Genomic DNA, 22,804 nt, shown 5'->3' with positions numbered 1-22,804 from the left:
GCAATTTCACTGCGTTATCGTCAATGTGAAGGTCCAAGTGTTAAATTTAAGCTGCAGTGGTGCATCGGAAACTGCTACTGGACTCCCAGGAATGCTTCCGAGGCCACACCGTATGAAGCGTTACTCTCCTGGACGTAAACCATCATGATGGCTGAGGTATTCAATCGGGATGCAATTTCTGTGCGTTATCGTTAATATCAAGGTCCAAGTGTAACAATAAACCTGCATTGGTGCATCGGAAAAACCTATTGGACTCACAGTAATGCTTCCAAGCACACACCGTATCTACAATTACTCGTCTGGACATAAGTCGTAATGATACATTAGGTATTCAATTGGGATGCAATTTCTCATCGTTATCGTCAATGGGAAGGTCCAAGTATCACCCTAAATCTGCGGTGGTGCATTGGAAACAGCTACTGGACTCCCAGGGATGCTTCGAAACACACGCCATATGAAGCGTAATTCGCGTGGACATATTTCGTCATGATGCATTAGGAATTCAATTGGGATTCGATTTCTCTGCTTTATCGTCAATGTGAAGGTCCAAGTGTTACAATAAACCTGCATTGATGCATCGGAAACAGCTACTGGACTCCCAGGACTGCTTCCATACACACACCGTATGGAGCGTTTCTTGCCCAGACTTAAGTCGTAATGATGTCTTCGGTATTCAATCCGGATGCAATTTCACTGCGTTATTCTGAATGTGAAGGTCCAAGTGTAACAGTAACCCTGGCTTGATGCATGGGAAACAGCTACTGGACGACCAGGAATGCTTTCAAGCACACATCGTATGCAGCATTACTCGCCTGAACATAATTCGTCATGATGCCTTAGGTACTCAATCGGGAAGCAATTTCTCTGCGTTATCGTCAATGTGAGGTCCACGTGTTACCCTAAAATTGCAGTGGTGCATTTGAAACAGCTACTGGATTCCCAGGGATGCTTCCAAACACACGCCATATAAAGCGTTATTCTCGTGGACATATTTTGTCATGATGCAATATGTATTCAATTGGGATGCAATTTCTCTGCTTTATCGTCAATGTGAAGTTCCACGTGCTACAGTAAACCTGCATTGATGCATCGGAAACAGCAACTGGACTCCCAGGAATGCGTCCAAGCACACACCTTATGAAGCGTTACTTGCCCAGACATAAGTCGTCCTGATGCCTTATGTATTCAATGCGGGTGCAATTTCTCAGCGTTATCGTCAATCTGAAGGTAAATGTGTGACAGTAAACCTGCAGTGGTGCATCGGAAACTGTTACTGGACTCCCACAAATGCTTCCAAGCACACACCGTATGAAGCGTTTCTTGCCCAGACGTAAGTCACCATGATGTCTTAGGTACTAAATTGGGATGCAGTTTCTCAGCGTTATCGTCAATGTGAAGGTCCAAGTGTTACAGTAAACCTGCATTGATTCTTTGGATACAGCTACAGGACTACCAGGAATGCTTGTAAGCACACACCGTATGAAGTGTTACTCGTCAGGACGTAAGTCGAAATAATACCTTAGGTATTCGACCGGGATGCAATTTCTCTGCGTTATCGTTAATGTAAAGTTCCATGTATTAATTTTAAGCTTCAGTGGTGCATCGGAAACTGCTACTGGACTCCCAGGAATGCTTCCAAGGCCACATCGTATGAGGCGTTACTCTCCTGGACGTAAAGCATCATGATGGCTGAGGTATCCAATCAGGATGCAATTTCTGTGCCTTATCGTCAATATCAGGGTGCAAGTGTTTTTATAAACTTGCAGTGGTGCATCGGAAACAGCTACTGGACTCCCAGGAATGCTTCCAAGCACACACCGTATGAAGCATTACTCGCCTGAACATAAGTCGTCATGATGCCTTAGGTACTCAATCGGGATTCAATTTCTCTGCGTTATCGTCAATGTGAAGGTCCAAGTGTTACCCTAAAATTGCAGTGGTGCATTGGAAACAGCTACTGGACTCCCAGGGATGTTTCCAAACACACGCCATATGAAGCGTTATCCGCATGGATATAAGTCGTCAGGATACCTTAGATAATGAATCGGGATGCAATTTCTCTGCGTTATCGTCTATGTGAAGCTCCAAGTGTTACAGTAAAACTGCAGTGGTGCATCGAAAACAGTTACTGGACTCCCATGAATGCTTCCAAGCACACACCGTATGAAGCGTTACTTACCCAGTCATAAGTCGTCATGATGCCTTTGGTATTCCATCGGGATGCAATTTCTCTGCATTCTCGTCAATGTGAAGGTTCAAGTGTTACAATAAACCTTCGTTGGTGCATCCGAATCAGCTACTGGACTCCCAGGAATACTTCCAACCACACACCGTATTATGCGTTACTTGCCCAGACATAAATCGTCATGACGACATAGGTATTCAATCGGGATGCAATTTCTCTGCGTTATCGTCAACATGAAGGTCCAAGGGTTACTGTTTACTTGTAGTGAAGTATCGGTTGTCGCTGCTGGTCTTGGTTGAAAGTTTATTTGGACGTCCGCTTGGTGCGCTACTCGCCTGCAAGGTAAGTCTACATTGTGACTGTTGTATTTAATCCTGACTAAATTTCTGAAATTCATCGTCAATATGAAGGTCTAAGTGTACAGTACACATGCATTGGTGCATCGAAAGCAGCTACTGGACTCCCAGGAAAGCTTCTAAGCACACACCGCATGAATTGTTACTCGCCAGGACGTAAGTCGGCATGATACCTTAGATTTTCGATCTGATGCAATTTCTCTGCGTTATCGTCAATGTGAAGATCCAAGTGTAAGAATTTAGGTGCAGTGGTGCGTCGGAAACTGCTACTGGACTCCCAGGAATTCTTCCAAGGTCACACCGTATGAAGCGTTACTCTCCTGGACGTAAGACATTATGATGGCTGAGGTATTCAATCGGGATGCAATTTCTGTGCGTTATCGTCACAATCAAAGTCCAAGTGTTACAATAAACTGCAGTGGTGCTTCGGAAACAGTACTGGACTCCCTGGAATGGTTCCAAGCACACACCGTATGAAGCGTTACTTGCCCAGACATACGTCGCCATGATGCCTTAGGTATTCAATCGGGATGCAATTTCTCTGAGTTATCGACAATGTGAAGGTCCAAGAGTCACAGTAAACCTGCAGTGGTGCATTGGAAACAGCTACTGGACACCCAGGGATGCTTACAAACACACGCCATATGAAGCGTTATTGGCGTGGACATATTTCGTCATGATGCATTATGTATTCAATTGGGATGCAATTTTTCTGCTTTATCGTCAATGTGAAGTTCCACGTGCTACAGTAAACCTGCAATGGTGCATCGGAAATAGTTACTGGACTCCCAGGAATGCTTCCTAGCTCACACCATGTGAAGCATTACTCGGCTGAACATAAGTCATCATGATGCCTTAGTTACTCAATCGGGATGCAAATTTTCCATCGTTATCGTCAATGTGAAGGTCCAAGTGTCACCCTAAACCTGCGGTGGCGCATTGGTAACAGCTACTGGAGTCCCAGGGATGCTTCGAGAAACACGCCATATGAAGCGTAATTCGCGGGGACATATTTCGGCATGATGCATTAGGTATTCAATTGGGATGCAATTTCTCTGCTTTATCGTCAATGTGAAGGTATAAGTGTTACATTAAACCTGCAATGACGCATCGGAAAAAGCTACTGGACTCCCAGGAATGCTTCCAAGCACACACCATATGAAGCGTTACAAGCCCAGATATAAGCTGACATGATGCATTATGTATTCAAATCGGATTCAATTTCTCTGCGTTATCGTCAATGTGAAGGTCCAAGTGTTACAATAAACCTGCATTGGTGGATCGGAAACAGCTACTGGACTCCCAGGAATGCTACCAAGCACACACCGTATGAAGCATTACCCGCTTGGACATAAGTGGTCAAGATGTCTTAGGTACTCAAAAGGGATGCATTTTCTGAGCTTTATCTTCAATGTGAAGGTCCAAGTTTTACACTAACACTCAAGTGGTGCATTGGAAACAACTACTGGATTCCCAGGGATGTTTCAAAACACAAGCCATATGAAGCGTTATCCGCGTGGGCTTCAGTCGTCAGGATGCCTTAGATATTCAAGCGGGATGCAATTTCTCTGCGGTAGCGTCAATGTAAAGGTAAAAGTGTTACAATTTAGATGCAGTGGTGCATCGGACACAGTTACTGGACTCCCAGGAATTCTTCCAAGCACACACCGAATGATGCGTTACTTGCCCAGACATAAGTTGTCATGATGCCTTAGGTATTCAATCGGGATGCAATTTCACTGCGTTATCGACAATGTGAAGGTCCTAGTGTTACAGTAAACCTGCATTGGCGCATCGGAAACAGGTACTGGACTCCCTGGGATGCTTCCAAACACACGCCATATGAAGCGTTATTCGCGTGGTCATATTTCGTCATAATGAATTAGGTATTCAATTGGGATGCAATTTCTTTGCTTTATAGTCAATGTGAAATTCCAAGTGCTACAGTGAACCTGCAGTGGTGCATCGAAATAGCTAGTGGACTCCCAGTTATGCTTCCAAGCACACACTGTATAAAGCGTTACTTGCCTAAACATAAGTCGTCATGATACCTTAGGTATTCAATCGGGATTAAATTTCTCTGCGTTATCGTCAATATGATGGTCCAAGGGTTACTAATTACTTGCAGTGAAGTATCGGTTGTTACCACTGGACACGGGTTAAAAGTTTCTTTGGACGTCAGCTTGGTGCTTTACTCGCCTGCAAGAGAAGTCTACATTGTGCCTGTTGTATTCAGTCCCGATGAAATTTCTGAGTTCCATCGTCAATATTAGGGCCCAAGTGTTACAGTAAACCAGCAGTGGTGCATCGGGAACAGTTACTGGACTCCGAGGAATTCTTCAAAGCACACATTATATGAAGCGTTACTTGCCCAGACATAAGTCGTCATGACGCCCTAGGTATTCAATGGGGATGCAATTTCTCTGCGTTATCGACAATGTGAGGGTCCAAGGGTTACAGTAAACCTGCAGTGGTGCATCGGAAACAGATACGGGACTCCCAGGAAAGCTTCCAAGCACACACCGAATGATGCGTTACTTGCCCAGACATAAGTCGTCATGATGCCTTAGGTATTCAATCGGGATGCAATTTCTCTGCCTTATCGACAATTTGAAGGTCCAAGTTATACAGTAAACGTGCATGGGTGCATCGGAAACAGTTACTGGATTTCGAGAAATGTTTCCAAGCACACAACGTTTGAAGAGTTACTTGCTTAGACATAAGACGTCATGGTGCCTTAGGTATGAAATGCGGATGCAATTTCTCGGCGTTATTAAACAATCTGAAGGTCAAAGTGTTACAGTAAACCTGCAGTCGTGCATCTTAAACAGATACTGGACTCCCAGGGATGCTTCCAAACACACGCCACATGAAGCGTTATTCACGTGATCATATTTCGTCATAATGCGTTAGGTATTCAATCGGGATGCAACATCTCCGCGTTATCGACAATGTGAAGGTCCAAGTGTTACAGTAAACCTGCAGTGGTGCATCGGAAACTGTTACTGGTCTCCCAGGAATGCTTCAGAGCACACACCGAATGATGCGTTACTTGCCCAGACATAAGTCGTCATGATGCCTTAGGTATTCATCGGGATGCAATTTCTCTGCGTTATCGTCAATGTGAAGGTCCAAGTGTTACTGTAAACCTGCAGTGGTGCATCGGAAACAGTTACTGGACTACCAGGAATGGTTCCAAGCACACACCATATGAAGCGTTACTTGCACAGACATAAGTCGTCATGATGCCTTAGATATTCAATCGAGATGCAATTTCTCTGCGTTATCGGCAGTGTGAAGGTCCAAGTGTTACAGTAAACCTGCAGTGGTGCATTGGAAACAGTTACTGGACTTCCAGTAATGCTTCCAAGCACACACCGAATGATGCGTTACTTGCCAAGAGATAAGTCGTAATGATGCCTTAGGTATTGAATCGGGATGCAATATCTGTGCGTTATCGACAATGTGAAGGTTCAAGTGTTACAGTAAACCTACAGTGGTGCATCGGAAACAGTTAGTGGACTCCCAGGAATGGTTACAAGCACACACCGTATGAATCGTTACTTGCCCAGACATAAGTCGTCATTATGATTTAGGTATTCAATCGGGATGCAATTTCTCTGCGTTATCGACAATGTGAAGGTCCAAGTGTTACAGTATACCTGCAGGGGTGCATCGGAAACAGTTACTGGACTCCCAGGAATGCTTCCAAGCACACACGGAATGATGCGTTACTTGCCCAGAGATAAGTCGTCATTATGCCTTAGGTATTGAATCAGGATGCATTTTCTGTGTGTTATCGATAATGTGAAGGTTCATGTGTTACAGTAAACTTGCAATGGTATATCGAAAACAGTTAGTGGACTCCCAGGAATGGTTACAAGCACACACCGTATAAATCGTTACTTGCCCAGACATAAGTCGTCATGATGCCTTAGGTATTCAATCGGGATGCAATTTCTCGACGTTATCGTCAATCTCAAGGTCCAAGTGTTACAGTAAACCTGCAGTGGTGCATCGGAAACAGCTACTGGACTCCCAGGGATGCTTCCAAAAACACGCCATATGAAGGGCTATTCGCGTGATCATATTCCGTCATAATGCATTAGGAATTCAATCGGGATGCATTAACTCTGCGTTATCGACAATGTGGAGGACCAAGTGTTTCAGTAAACCTTCAGTGGTGCATCGGAAACAGTTAGTGGACTCCCAGGAATTCTTCCAAGCACACACCGTATGAATCGTTACTTGCCCTGACATAATTCGTCATGATACCTTAGGTATTCAATCGGGATGCAATTTCTCTGCGTTATCGACAATGTGAAGGTCGAAGCATTCAGTAAACCTGCATTGGTGCATCCGAATCAACTACTAGACTCCCAGAAAAGCTCTCAAGCACACACCGAATTATATGTTACTTACCCACACATAAGTCGTCATGATGCCTTAGGTATTGAATCTGGATGCAATTTCTGTGTGTTATCGACAATGTGAAGGTCCAAGTGTTACAGTAAACCTGCAGTGGTGCATCGGAAACGGTTACTGGATTCCCAGGAATGCTTCAAATCAAGCACCGTCTAACACGTTACGTGCCCAGACATAAGTCGTCATGATGCCTTAGATATTCATACTGAATGTAATTTCTCTCAGTTATCGACAATGTGAAGTTCCAAGTATTCAGTAAACCTGCAATGGTGCATCCGAATCAACTACTAGACTCCCAGAAAAGCTTTCAAGCACACACCGAATGATATGTTACTTGCCCACACATAAGTCGTCATGATACCTTAGGTATTCAATCGGGATGCAATTTCTCTGCGTTATCGACAATGTGAAGGTCCAAGTGTTACAGTAAACCTAAAGTGGTGCATCGGAAACAGTTACTGGACTCCCAGGAATGGTTCCAAGCACACACCGTATGAATCGTTACTTGCCGAGACATAAGTCGTCATGATGCCTTAGGTATTGAATCGGGATACAATTTCTCTGCGTTATCGACAATGTGAAGGTCCAGGTGTTACAATAAACCTGGAGTGGTTCATCGGAAACTTTAACTGGACTCCCAGGAATGATTACAAGCGCACACCATATGTAGCGTTAGGTGCCCAGACATAGGTTATCATGATGCCTTAGGTATTCAATCGGGATGCAATTTCTCTGCGTTATCGACAATGTGAAGGTCCAAGGGTTACAGTAAACCTGCAGTGGTGCATCGGAAATAGTTACTGGACTCCCAGGAATGCTTCCAAGCACACACCGAATGATGCGTTACTTACTCAGAGATAAGTCAGCATGATGCCTTAGGTATTCAATCGGGATGCAATTTCTTTGCGTTATCGACAATGTGAAGATCCAAGTGTTACAGTAAACCTGCAGTGGTTCATCGGAAGCAGTTACTGGACTCCCAGGAATGCTTCCAAGCACACACCGAATGATGCGTTACTTACTCAGAGATAAGTCAGCATGATGCCTTAGGTATTTAATCGGGATGCAATTTCTCTGCGTTATCGACAGTGTGAAGCGCCAAGTGTTACAGTAAACCTTCAGTGGTGCATCGGAAACTGTTACTGCACTCAGAGGAATGCTTCGAAGCACGCACTGTATGAAGCGTTACTTGCCCTTACATAAGTAGTCATGATGGCTTAGGTATTCAATCGGGATGCAATTTCTCTGCGTTATCGACAATGTGAAGGTCCAAGTGTTACAGTAAACCTGCAGTGGTGCATCGGAAACAGTTACTGAACTCAGAGGAATGCCTCGATGCACGCACTGAATGAAGCGTTACTTGCCCAGACACATGTCGTCATGATGCCTTAGGTATTCCATAGGGATGCAATTTCTCTGCGTTATCGTCAATGTGAAGTTCCAAGTGTTACTGTAAACCTGCAGTGGTGCATCGGAAACAGTTACTGGACTACCAGGAATGGTTCCAAGCACACACCATATGAAGCGTTACTTGCACAGACATAAGTAGTCATGATGCCTTAGATACTCAATCGAGATGCAATTTCTCTGCGTTATCGGCAGTGTGAAGGTCTAAGTGATACAGTAAACCTGCAGTTGTGCATCGGAAACCGTTACTCGACTCCCAGGAAAGCTTCCACGCACACTCCGTATGAAGCGTTACTTGCGCAGACATAAGACGTCGTGATGCCTTAGGTATTCTATCACGATGCTGTTTCTTTTGCGTTATCGTAAATGTGAAGGTCCGCGTGTTACAGTAAACCTCCAGTGGTGCATCGGAAACAGTTTCTGGACTCCTAGAAATGCTTCCAAGCACACACCATATGAAGCGTTACTTGCCCAGACATAAGTCGTCATAATGCCTTAGATATTGAATGGGGATTAAATTACTCTGCGTTATCTTCAATTTGAATGTCCAAGTGTTACAGTAAATCAGCAGTGGTGCATCGGAAACAGCTACTCACCTCCCAGGAATGCTTCCAAACACACACCGTATGTAGCGTTACGTCCCCAAACATAAGTCATCATGATGCCTTAGGTATTCAATCGGGATGCAATTTCTCTGCGCTATCAACAATGTGAAGGTCCAAGTGCTACAGTAAACCTGCATTGGTGCATCGGAAACAGGTACTGGAATCCAAGGGATGCTTCCAAACACACGCCATATGAAGCGTTATTCAGGTGGTCATATTTCGTCATAATGAATTAGGTATTCAATTGGGATGCAATTTCTTTGCTTTATCGTCAATGTGAAGTTCCAAGTGCTACAGTAAACCTGGAGTGGTGCATCGAAGTAGCTACTGGTCTCCCAGTTATGCTTCCAAGCACACAATGTATGAAGCGTTACTTGTCTAAACATAAGTCGTCATGATGCCTTAGGTATTCAATCGTGATTAAATTTCTCTGCGTTATCTTCAATATGATGGTCCAAGGATTACTAATTACTTGCAGTGAAGTGTCGGTTGTTACCACTGGACACGGTTGAAAGCGTCCTTGGACGTCCGCTTGGTGCTTTACTCGCCTGCAAGAGAAGTCTACATTGTGGCTGTTGTATTCAGTCCCGATGAAATTTCTGAGTTCCATCGTCAATATTAGAGTCCAAGTGTTACTACAAACCTGCAGTGGTGCATCGGAAAGCGGTCCTCGACTACCAGGAAAGCTTCCAATCACACACCCTATGAAGCGTTACTTGCGCAGACATAAGACGTCGTGATGCCTTAGGTATTCTATCGGGATGCAATTTCTCTGCGTTATCGTCAATGTGAAGGTCCAAGTGTTACAGTAAACCTACAGTGGTGCATCGGAAACCGTTACTCGACTCCCAGGAAAGCTTCCAAGCACACACCGTATGAAGCAATTTTTGCGCAGACATAAGACGTCGTGATGCCTTAGGTATTCAATCGGGATGCAATTTCTCTGCGTTACCGTCGATGTGAAGGTCCAAGTGTTACAGTAAACCTTTATTGGTGCATCGGAAACCGTTTCGGGACTCCTAGGAATGCTTCCAAGCACACACCATATGAAGCATTACTTGCCCAGATATAAGTCGTCATTATGCCTTAGATGTTCAATCGAGATGCAATTTCTCTGCGATATCGGCAGTGTAAAGGTCCAAGTGTTACAGTAAACCTGCAGTGGTTCATCGGAAACAGTTACTGGACTCCCAGGAATGCTTCCAAGCACACACAATATGAAGCGTTACTTGCCCAGACATAAGACCTCATGGTACCTTAGGTATTCATACTGAATGCAGTTTCTCTCAGTTATCGCCAATGTGAAGCTCCAAGTATTCAGTAAACCTGCATTGGTGCATCCGAATCAGCAACTAGACTCCCAGAAAAGCTTTCAAGAACACACCGCATGATGCGTTACTTGCCCACACTTAGTTGTCATGATGCCTTAGATATTCAATCGAGATGCAATTTCTTTGCGTTATCGACAATGTGAAGGTCGAAGTGTTACAGTAAACCTGCAGTGGTTCATTGGAAACAGTTACTGGACTCCCAGGAATGCTTCCAAGCACACACCGAATGATGCGTTACTTACCTTAGATAAGTCGTAATAATGCCTTAGGTATTGAATCGAGATGCAATTTCTGTGCGTTATCGACAATGTGAAGGTTCAAATGTTACAATAAACGTGCAGTGGTGCATGGGAAACAGTTAGTGGACTCCTAGCAATGGTTCCGAGCACACACCTTATGAATCGTTACTTGCCCAGACATAAGTCGTCATGATGCCCTAGGTATTCAGTCGGGAAGCAATTTCTCTGCGTTATCGACAATGTGAAGGTCCAAGTGTTACAGTAAACCTGCAGTGGTTCATCGGAAACAGTTACTGGACTCCCAGGAATGTTTCCAATCACACACCGAATGATGCGTTGCTTGCCCAGAGATAAGTCGTAATGATGCATTAGGTATTGAATCGGGATGCAATTTCTGTGCGTTATCGACAATATGAAGATTCAAGTGTTACAGTAAACCTGCAGTGGTGCATCGGAAACAGTTAGTGGGCTCCCAGGAATGGTTCCAAGCACACACCATATGAAGCGTTACTTGCCCAGACATAAGTCGTAATGATGCCTCAGGTATTGAATCGTGATACAATTTCTCTGCGTTATCGACAATGTGAAGGTCCAAGTGTTACAGTAAACCTGCAGTGGTGCATTGGAAATAGTTACTGGACTCCCAGGAATGCTTCCAAGCACACACCGAATGATGCGTTACTTAACCAGAGATAAGTCAGCATGATGCCTTAGGTATTCAATCGGGATGCAATTTCTGTGCGTTATCGACAATGTGAAGGTTCAAGAGTTAAAGTAAACCTGCAGTGGTGCATCGGAAAAAGTTTGTTCGCTCCAAGGAATGGTTCCAAGCACACACCGAATGAATCGTTACTTGCCCAGACATAAGTGGTCATGATGCCTTAGGTACTCAATCGGGATGCAATTTCTCTGCGTTATCGACAATGTGAAGGACCAAGTGTTACAGTAAATCTGCAGTTTTGCATCGGAAACAGTTTCTGGACTCCTAGGAATGCTTCCAAGCACACACCATATGAAGCGTTACTTGCCCAGACATAAGTCGTCGTTATGCCTTAGGTATTCAATCGAGATGCAATTTCTTCGCGTTATCGACAATGTGAAGGTCCAAGTGTTACAGTAAACCTGCAGTGGTGGATCGGAAACAGCTACTGGACTCCCAGGGATGCTTCCAAACACACGCCATATGAAGCGTTATTCGCGTGATCATATTTCGTCATAATGTATTAGGTATTGAATCGGGATGCATTATCTCTGCGTTATGGACAATGTGAAGGTCCAAGTGTTACAGTAAACATGCAGTGGTGCATTGGAAACAGTTACTGGACTCACAGGAATGGTTCCAAGCACACACCGTATGAATCGTTACTTGCCCAGACATAAGTCGTCATGATGCCTTAGATATTCAATCGGGATGCAATTTCTCTGCGTTATCGAGAATGTGAAGGTCCAAGTGTTACAGTAAACCTGCAGTGGTTCATCGGAAACTTTAACTGGACTCCCAGGAATGATTCCAAGCGCACACCATATGTAGCGTTAGGTGCCCAGACATAAGTTATCATGATGCCTTAGGTATTCAATCGGGATGCAATTTCTCTGCGTTATCAACATGAATCGTTACTTGCCCAGACATAAGTCGTCATGATGCCTTAGATATTCAATCGGGATGCAATTTCTCTGCGTTATCAACAATGTGAAGGTCCAGGTGTTACAGTAAACCTGCATTGCTGCATCGGAAAAAGCTACTGGACTCCCAGGGATGCTTACAAACATACGCCATATGAAGAATTTTTTGCGTGATCGTATTTCGTCATTATGCATTAGGAATTCAATCGGGATGCATTATCTCTGCGTTATCGGCAGTGTGAAGGGCCAAGTGTTACAGTAAACCTTCAGTGGTGCATCGGAAACAGTTACTGCACTCAGAGGAATGCTTCGAAGCACGCACTGAATGAAGCGTTACTTGCCCAGACATATGTCGTCATGATGCCTTAGGTATTCCATAGGGTCCAAGTGTTACAGTAAACCTACAGTGGTGCATCGGAAACCGTTACTCGACTCCCAGGAAAGCTTCCAAGCACACACCGTATGAAGCAATTTTTGCGCAGACGTAAGACGTCGTGTAGCCTTAGGTATTCAATCGGGATGCAATTTCTCTGCGTTACCGTCGATGTGAAGGTCCAAGTGTTACAGTAAACCTTTATTGGTGCATCGGAAACAGTTTCGGGACTCCTAGGAATGCTTCCAAGCACACACCATATGAAGCATTACTTGCCCAGACATAAGTCGTCATTATGCCTTAGATGTTCAATACGCCATATGAAGAATTTTTTGCGTGATCGTATTTCGTCATTATGCATTAGGAATTCAATCGGGATGCATTATCTCTGCGATATCGGCAGTGTGAAGGTCCAAGTGTTACAGTAAACCTGCAGTGGTTCATCGGAAACAGTTACTGGACTCCCAGGAATGCTTCCAAGCGCACACCATATGTAGCGTTACGTGCCCAGACATAAGTCATCATGATGCCTTAGATATTCATACTGAATGCAATTTCTCTCAGTTATCGACAATGTGAAGCTCCAAGTATTCAGTAAACCTTCAATGGTGCATCCGAATCAACTACTAGACTCCCAGAAAAGCTTTCAAGCACACACCGAATGATATGTTACTCGCCCACACATAAGTCGTCATGATACCTTAGGTATTCAATCGGGATGCAATTTCTCTGCGTTATCGACAACGTGAAGGTCCAAGTGCTACAGTAAACCTGCAGTGGTGCATCGGAAACAGTTACTGGACTCCCAGGAATGCTTCCAAGCACACACCGAATGATGCGTTACTTGCCCTGAGATAAGTCGTAATGATGCCTTAGGTATTGAATCGGGATGTAATTTCTGTGCGTTATCGACAATGTGAAGGTTCAAGTGTTACAGTAAACCTGCAATGGTGCATGGGAAACAGTTACTGGACTCCCAGGAATGGTTCCAAGCACACACTGTATGAATCGTTACTTGCCCAGACATAAGTCGTCATGATGCACTAGGTATTCAGTCGGGAAGCAATTTCTCTGCGTTATCGACAATGTGAATGGTTCCAAGCACACACCGTATTATTCGTTACTTGCCCAGACAGACGTCGTCATGATGACTTAGATATTCAATCATGATGAAATTTCTATGCGTTATCGACAATGTGAAGGTCCCAGTGTCACAATAAACCTGCAGTGGTGTATCGGAAACAGCTACTGCACTCCCAGGGATGCTTCCAAACACACGCCATATGAAGCATTATTCGCGTGACCGTATTTCGTCATAATGCATTAGGAACCAATCGGGATGCATTATCTCTGCGTTATCGACATTGTGGAGGACCAAGTGATACAGTAAACCTTCAGTGGTGCATCGGAAACAGTTACTGCACTGAGAGGAATGCTTCGAAGCACGCACTGTATGAAGCGTTACTTGCCCAGACATAAGTCGTCATGAAGCCTTAGGTATTCCATTGGGATGCAATTTCTCTGCGTTATCGACAATTTGAAGGTCAAAGTGTTACAATAAACTTGCAGTTCTGCATTGGAAACAGCTACTGGATTCACAGGAATGCTTCCAGGCGCACACCATATGTAGCGTTACGTGCCCAGACATAAGTCATCATGATGCATTAGGTATTCAATCGGGATGCAAAATCTCTGCGTTATAGACAATGTTAAGGTCCATTGTTACAGTAAACCTGCAGTGGTTAATCGGAACCAGTTAGTGGACTCCCAGGAATGCTTTCAAGCACACCCCGTATGAATCGTTACTTGCCCAGACATAAGTCGTCATTATGATTTAGGTATTCAATCGGGATGCAATTTCTCTGCGTTATCGACAATGTGAAGGTCCAAGTGTTACAGTATACCTGCAGGGGTGCATCGGAAACAGTTACTGGACTCCCAGGAATGCTTCCAAGCACACACGGAATGATGCGTTACTTGCCCAGAGATAAGTCGTCATTATGCCTTAGGTATTGAATCAGGATGCATTTTCTGTGTGTTATCGATAATGTGAAGGTTCATGTGTTACAGTAAACTTGCAATGGTATATCGAAAACAGTTAGTGGACTCCCAGGAATGGTTACAAGCACACACCGTATAAATCGTTACTTGCCCAGACATAAGTCGTCATGATGCCTTAGGTATTCAATCGGGATGCAATTTCTCGACGTTATCGTCAATCTGAAGGTCCAAGTGTTACAGTAAACCTGCAGTGGTGCATCGGAAACAGCTACTGGACTCCCAGGGATGCTTCCAAAAACACGCCATATGAAGGGCTATTCGCGTGATCATATTTCGTCATAATGCATTAGGAATTCAATCGGGATGCATTAACTCTGCGTTATCGACAATGTGGAGGACCAAGTGTTTCAGTAAACCTTCAGTGGTGCATCGGAAACAGTTAGTGGACTCCCAGGAATGCTTCCAAGCACACACCGTATGAATCGTTACTTGCCGAGACATAATTCGTCATGATACCTTAGGTATTCAATCGGGATGCAATTTCTCTGCGTTATCGACAATGTGAAGGTCGAAGCATTCAGTAAACCTGCATTGGTGCATCCGAATCAACTACTAGACTCCCAGAAAAGCTTTCAAGCACACACCGAATGATATGTTACTTACCCACACATAAGTCGTCATGATGCCTTAGGTATTGAATCTGGATGCAATTTCTGTGTGTTATCGACAATGTGAAGGTCCAAGTGTTACAGTAAACCTGCAGTGGTGCATCGGAAACGGTTACTGGATTCCCAGGAATGCTTCAAATCAAGCACCGTCTAACACGTTACGTACCCAGACATAAGTCGTCATGATGCCTTAGATATTCATACTGAATGTAATTTCTCTCAGTTATCGACAATGTGAAGCTCCAAGTATTCAGTAAACCTGCAATGGTGCATCCGAATCAACTACTAGACTCCCAGAAAAGCTTCCAAGCACACACCGAATGTTATGTTATTTGCCCACACATAAGTCGTCATGATACCTTAGGTATTCAATCGGGATGCAATTTCTCTGCGTTATCGACAATGTGAAGGTCCAAGTGTTACAGTAAACCTAAAGTGGTGCATCGGAAACAGTTACTGGACTCCCAGGAATGGTTCCAAGCACACACCGTATGAATCGTTACTTGCCGAGACATAAGTCGTCATGATGCCTTAGGTATTGAATCGGGATACAATTTCTCTGCGTTATCGACAATGTGAAGGTCCAGGTGTTACAATAAACCTGGAGTGGTTCATCGGAAACTTTAACTGGACTCCCAGGAATGATTCCAAGCGCACACCATATGTAGCGTTAGGTGCCCAGACATAAGTTATCATGATGCCTTAGGTATTCAATCGGGATGCAATTTCTCTGCGTTATCGACAATGTGAAGGTCCAAGGGTTACAGTAAACCTGCAGTGGTGCATCGGAAATAGTTACTGGACTCCCAGGAATGCTTCCAAGCACACACCGAATGATGCGTTACTTACTCAGAGATAAGTCAGCATGATGCCTTAGGTATTCAATCGGGATGCAATTTCTTTGCGTTATCGACAATGTGAAGGTCCAAGTGTTAAAGTAAACCTGCAGTGGTGGATCGGAAACAGCTACTGGACTCCCCGGGATGCTTCCAAACACACGCCATATGAAGCGTTATTCGCGTGATCATATTTCGTCATAATGCATTAGGTATTCAATCGGGATGCATTATCTCTGCGTTATGGACAATGTGAATATCCAAGTGTTACAGTAAACCTGCAGTGGTTCATCGGAAGCAGTTACTGGACTCCCAGGAATGCTTCCAAGCACACACCATATGAAGCGTTACTTGCCCAGACATAAGTCGTCATTATGCCTTAGATATTCAATCGAGATGCAATTTCTCTGCGTTATCGCCAGTGTGAAGATCCAAGTGTTACAGTAAACCTGCAGTGGTTCATCGGAAGCAGTTACTGGACTCCCAGGAATGCTTCCAAGCACACACTTAATGATGCGTTACTTACTCAGAGATAAGTCAGCATGATGCCTTAGGTATTCAATCGGGATGCAATTTCTCTGCGTTATCGACGGTGTGAAGCGCCAAGTGTTACAGTAAACCTTCAGTGGTGCATCGGAAACTGTTACTGCACTCAGAGGAATGCTTCGAAGCACGCACTGTATGAAGCGTTACTTGCCCTTACATAAGTAGTCATGATGCCTTAGGTATTCAATCGGGATGCAATTTCTCTGCGTTATCGACAATGTGAAGGTCCAAGTGTTACAGTAAACCTGCAGTGGTGCATCGGAAACAGTTACTGAACTCAGAGGAATGCCTCGATGCACGCACTGAATGAAGCGTTACTTGCCCAGACACATGTCGTCATGATGCCTTAGGTATTCCATAGGGATGCAATTTCTCTGCGTTATCGTCAATGTGAAGTTCCAAGTGTTACTGTAAACCTGCAGTGGTGCATCGGAAACAGTTACTGGACTACCAGGAATGGTTCCAAGCACACACCATATGAAGCGTTACTTGCACAGACATAAGTAGTCATGATGCCTTAGATACTCAATCGAGATGCAATTTCTCTGCGTTATCGGCAGTGTGAAGGTCTAAGTGATATAGTAAACCTGCAGTTGTGCATCGGAAACCGTTACTCGACTCCCAGGAAAGCTTCCACGCACACTCCGTATGAAGCGTTACTTGCGCAGACATAAGACGTCGTGATGCCTTAGGTATTCTATCACGATGCTGTTTCTTTGCGTTATCGTAAATGTGAAGGTCCACGTGTTACAGTAAACCTCCAGTGGTGCATGGGAAACAGTTTCTGGACTCCTAGAAATGCTTCCAAGCACACACCATATGAAGCGTTACTTGCCCAGACATAAGTCGTCATAATGCCTTAGATATTGAATGGGGATTAAATTACTCTGCGTTATCTTCAATTTGAATGTCCAAGTGTTACAGTAAATCAGCAGTGGTGCATCGGAAACAGCTACTCACCTCCCAGGAATGCTTCCAAACACACACCGTATGTAGCGTTACGTCCCCAAACATAAGTCATCATGATGCCTTAGGTATTCAATCGGGATGCAATTTCTCTGCGCTATCAACAATGTGAAGGTCCAAGTGCTACAGTAAACCTGCATTGGTGCATCGGAAACAGGTACTGGAATCCAAGGGATGCTTCCAAACACACGCCATATGAAGCGTTATTCAGGTGGTCATATTTCGTCATAATGAATTAGGTATTCAATTGGGATGCAATTTCTTTGCTTTATCGTCAATGTGAAGTTCCAAGTGCTACAGTAAACCTGGAGTGGTGCATCGAAGTAGCTACTGGTCTCCCAGTTATGCTTCCAAGCACACAATGTATGAAGCGTTACTTGTCTAAACATAAGTCGTCATGATGCCTTAGGTATTCAATCGTGATTAAATTTCTCTGCGTTATCTTCAATATGATGGTCCAAGGATTACTAATTACTTGCAGTGAAGTGTCGGTTGTTACCACTGGACACGGTTGAAAGCGTCCTTGGACGTCCGCTTGGTGCTTTACTCGCCTGCAAGAGAAGTCTACATTGTGGCTGTTGTATTCAGTCCCGATGAAATTTCTGAGTTCCATCGTCAATATTAGAGTCCAAGTGTTACAACAAACCTGCAGTGGTGCATCGGAAAGCGGTCCTCGACTACCAGGAAAGCTTCCAATCACACACCCTATGAAGCGTTACTTGCGCAGACATAAGACGTCGTGATGCCTTAGGTATTCTATCGGGATGCAATTTCTCTGCGTTATCGTCAATGTGAAGGTCCCAGTGTTACAGTAAACCTACAGTGGTGCATCGGAAACCGTTACTCGACTCCCAGGAAAGCTTCCAAGCACACACCGTATGAAGCAATTTTTGCGCAGACATAAGACGTCGTGATGCCTTAGGTATTCAATCGGGATGCAATTTCTCTGCGTTACCGTCGATGTGAAGGTCCAAGTGTTACAGTAAACCTTTATTGGTGCATCGGAAACCGTTTCGGGACTCCTAGGAATGCTTCCAAGCACACACCATATGAAGCATTACTTGCCCAGATATAAGTCGTCATTATGCCTTAGATGTTCAATCGAGATGCAATTTCTCTGCGATATCGGCAGTGTAAAGGTCCAAGTGTTACAGTAAACCTGCAGTGGTTCATCGGAAACAGTTACTGGACTCCCAGGAATGCTTCCAAGCACACACAATATGAAGCGTTACTTGCCCAGACATAAGACCTCATGGTACCTTAGGTATTCATACTGAATGCAGTTTCTCTCAGTTATCGCCAATGTGAAGCTCCAAGTATTCAGTAAACCTGCATTGGTGCATCCGAATCAGCAACTAGACTCCCAGAAAAGCTTTCAAGAACACACCGCATGATGCGTTACTTGCCCACACTTAGTTGTCATGATGCCTTAGATATTCAATCGAGATGCAATTTCTTTGCGTTATCGACAATGTGAAGGTCGAAGTGTTACAGTAAACCTGCAGTGGTTCATTGGAAACAGTTACTGGACTCCCAGGAATGCTTCCAAGCACACACCGAATGATGCGTTACTTACCTTAGATAAGTCGTAATAATGCCTTAGGTATTGAATCGGGATGCAATTTCTGTGCGTTATCGACAATGTGAAGGTTCAAATGTTACAATAAACGTGCAGTGGTGCATGGGAAACAGTTAGTGGACTCCTAGCAATGGTTCCAAGCACACACCGTATGAATCGTTACTTGCCCAGACATAAGTCGTCATGATGCCCTAGGTATTCAGTCGGGAAGCAATTTCTCTGCGTTATCGACAATGTGAAGGTCCAAGTGTTACAGTAAACCTGCAGTGGTTCATCGGAAACAGTTACTGGACTCCCAGGAATGTTTCCAATCACACACCGAATGATGCGTTGCTTGCCCAGAGATAAGTCGTAATGATGCATTAGGTATTGAATCGGGATGCAATTTCTGTGCGTTATCGACAATATGAAGATTCAAGTGTTACAGTAAACCTGCAGTGGTGCATCGGAAACAGTTAGTGGGCTCCCAGGAATGGTTCCAAGCACACACCATATGAAGCGTTACTTGCCCAGACATAAGTCGTAATGATGCCTCAGGTATTGAATCGTGATACAATTTCTCTGCGTTATCGACAATGTGAAGGTCCAAGTGTTACAGTAAACCTGCAGTGGTGCATTGGAAATAGTTACTGGACTCCCAGGAATGCTTCCAAGCACACACCGAATGATGCGTTACTTAACCAGAGATAAGTCAGCATGATGCCTTAGGTATTCAATCGGGATGCAATTTCTGTGCGTTATCGACAATGTGAAGGTTCAAGAGTTAAAGTAAACCTGCAGTGGTGCATCGGAAAAAGTTTGTTCGCTCCAAGGAATGGTTCCAAGCACACACCGAATGAATCGTTACTTGCCCAGACATAAGTGGTCATGATGCCTTAGGTACTCAATCGGGATGCAATTTCTCTGCGTTATCGACAATGTGAAGGACCAAGTGTTACAGTAAATCTGCAGTTTTGCATCGGAAACAGTTTCTGGACTCCTAGGAATGCTTCCAAGCACACACCATATGAAGCGTTACTTGCCCAGACATAAGTCGTCGTTATTCCTTAGGTATTCAATCGAGATGCAATTTCTTCGCGTTATCGACAATGTGAAGGTCCAAGTGTTACAGTAAACCTGCAGTGGTGGATCGGAAACAGCTACTGGACTCCCAGGGATGCTTCCAAACACACGCCATATGAAGCGTTATTCGCGTGATCATATTTCGTCATAATGTATTAGGTATTGAATCGGGATGCATTATCTCTGCGTTATGGACAATGTGAAGGTCCAAGTGTTACAGTAAACATGCAGTGGTGCATTGGAAACAGTTACTGGACTCACAGGAATGGTTCCAAGCACACACCGTATGAATCGTTACTTGCCCAGACATAAGTCGTCATGATGCCTTAGATATTCAATCGGGATGCAATTTCTCTGCGTTATCGAGAATGTGAAGGTCCAAGTGTTACAGTAAACCTGCAGTGGTTCATCGGAAACTTTAACTGGACTCCCAGGAATGATTCCAAGCGCACACCATATGTAGCGTTAGGTGCCCAGACATAAGTTATCATGATGCCTTAGGTATTCAATCGGGATGCAATTTCTCTGCGTTATCAACAATGTGAAGGTCCAGGTGTTACAGTAAACCTGCATTGCTGCATCGGAAAAAGCTACTGGACTCCCAGGGATGCTTGCAAACATACGCCATATGAAGAATTTTTTGCGTGATCGTATTTCGTCATTATGCATTAGGAATTCAATCGGGATGCATTATCTCTGCGTTATCGACAGTGTGAAGGGCCACGTGTTACAGTAAACCTTCAGTGGTGCATCGGAAACAGTTACTGCACTCAGAGGAATGCTTCGAAGCACGCACTGAATGAAGCGTTACTTGCCCAGACATATGTCGTCATGATGCCTTAGGTATTCCATAGGGTCCAAGTGTTACAGTAAACCTACAGTGGTGCATCGGAAACCGTTACTCGACTCCCAGGAAAGCTTCCAAGCACACACCGTATGAAGCAATTTTTGCGCAGACGTAAGACGTCGTGTAGCCTTAGGTATTCAATCGGGATGCAAATTCTCTGCGTTACCGTCGATGTGAAGGTCCAAGTGTTACAGTAAACCTTTATTGGTGCATCGGAAACAGTTTCGGGACTCCTAGGAATGCTGCCAAGCACACACCATATGAAGCATTACTTGCCCAGACATAAGTCGTCATTATGCCTTAGATGTTCAATACGCCATATGAAGAATTTTTTGCGTGATCGTATTTCGTCATTATGCATTAGGAATTCAATCGGGATGCATTATCTCTGCGATATCGGCAGTGTGAAGGTCCAAGTGTTACAGTAAACCTGCAGTGGTTCATCGGAAACAGTTACTGGACTCCCAGGAATGCTTCCAAGCGCACACCATATGTAGCGTTACGTGCCCAGACATAAGTCATCATGATGCCTTAGATATTCATACTGAATGCAATTTCTCTCAGTTATCGACAATGTGAAGCTCCAAGTATTCAGTAAACCTTCAATGGTGCATCCGAATCAACTACTAGACTCCCAGAAAAGCTTTCAAGCACACACCGAATGATATGTTACTCGCCCACACATAAGTCGTCATGATACCTTAGGTATTCAATCGGGATGCAATTTCTCTGCGTTATCGACAACGTGAAGGTCCAAGTGCTACAGTAAACATGCAGTGGTGCATCGGAAACAGTTACTGGACTCCCAGGAATGCTTCCAAGCACACACCGAATGATGCGTTACTTGCCCTGAGATAAGTCGTAATGATGCCTTAGGTATTGAATCGGGATGTAATTTCTGTGCGTTATCGACAATGTGAAGGTTCAAGTGTTACAGTAAACCTGCAATGGTGCATGGGAAACAGTTACTGGACTCCCAGGAATGGTTCCAAGCACACACTGTATGAATCGTTACTTGCCCAGACATAAGTCGTCATGATGCACTAGGTATTCAGTCGGGAAGCAATTTCTCTGCGTTATCGACAATGTGAATGGTTCCAAGCACACACCGTATTATTCGTTACTTGCCCAGACAGACGTCGTCATGATGACTTAGATATTCAATCATGATGAAATTTCTATGCGTTATCGACAATGTGAAGGTCCCAGTGTTACAATAAACCTGCAGTGGTGTATCGGAAACAGCTACTGCACTCCCAGGGATGCTTCCAAACACACGCCATATGAAGCATTATTCGCGTGACCGTATTTCGTCATAATGCATTAGGAACCAATCGGGATGCATTATCTCTGCGTTATCGACATTGTGGAGGACCAAGTGTTACAGTAAACCTTCAGTGGTGCATCGGAAACAGTTACTGCACTGAGAGGAATGCTTCGAAGCACGCACTGTATGAAGCGTTACTTGCCCAGACATAAGTCGTCATGAAGCCTTAGGTATTCCATTGGGATGCAATTTCTCTGCGTTATCGACAATTTGAAGGTCAAAGTGTTACAATAAACTTGCAGTTCTGCATTGGAAACAGCTACTGGATTCACAGGAATGCTTCCAGGCGCACACCATATGTAGCGTTACGTGCCCAGACATAAGTCATCATGATGCATTAGGTATTCAATCGGGATGCAAAATCTCTGCGTTATAGACAATGTTAAGGTCCATTGTTACAGTAAACCTGCAGTGGTTAATCGGAACCA

The sequence above is a fragment of the Schistocerca gregaria genome, chromosome 4 (genome assembly GCF_023897955.1).
Source record: "Schistocerca gregaria isolate iqSchGreg1 chromosome 4, iqSchGreg1.2, whole genome shotgun sequence".
Classification (NCBI taxonomy): Eukaryota; Metazoa; Arthropoda; class Insecta; order Orthoptera; family Acrididae; genus Schistocerca; species Schistocerca gregaria.
Note: the sequence above shows the minus strand (reverse complement) of the source record.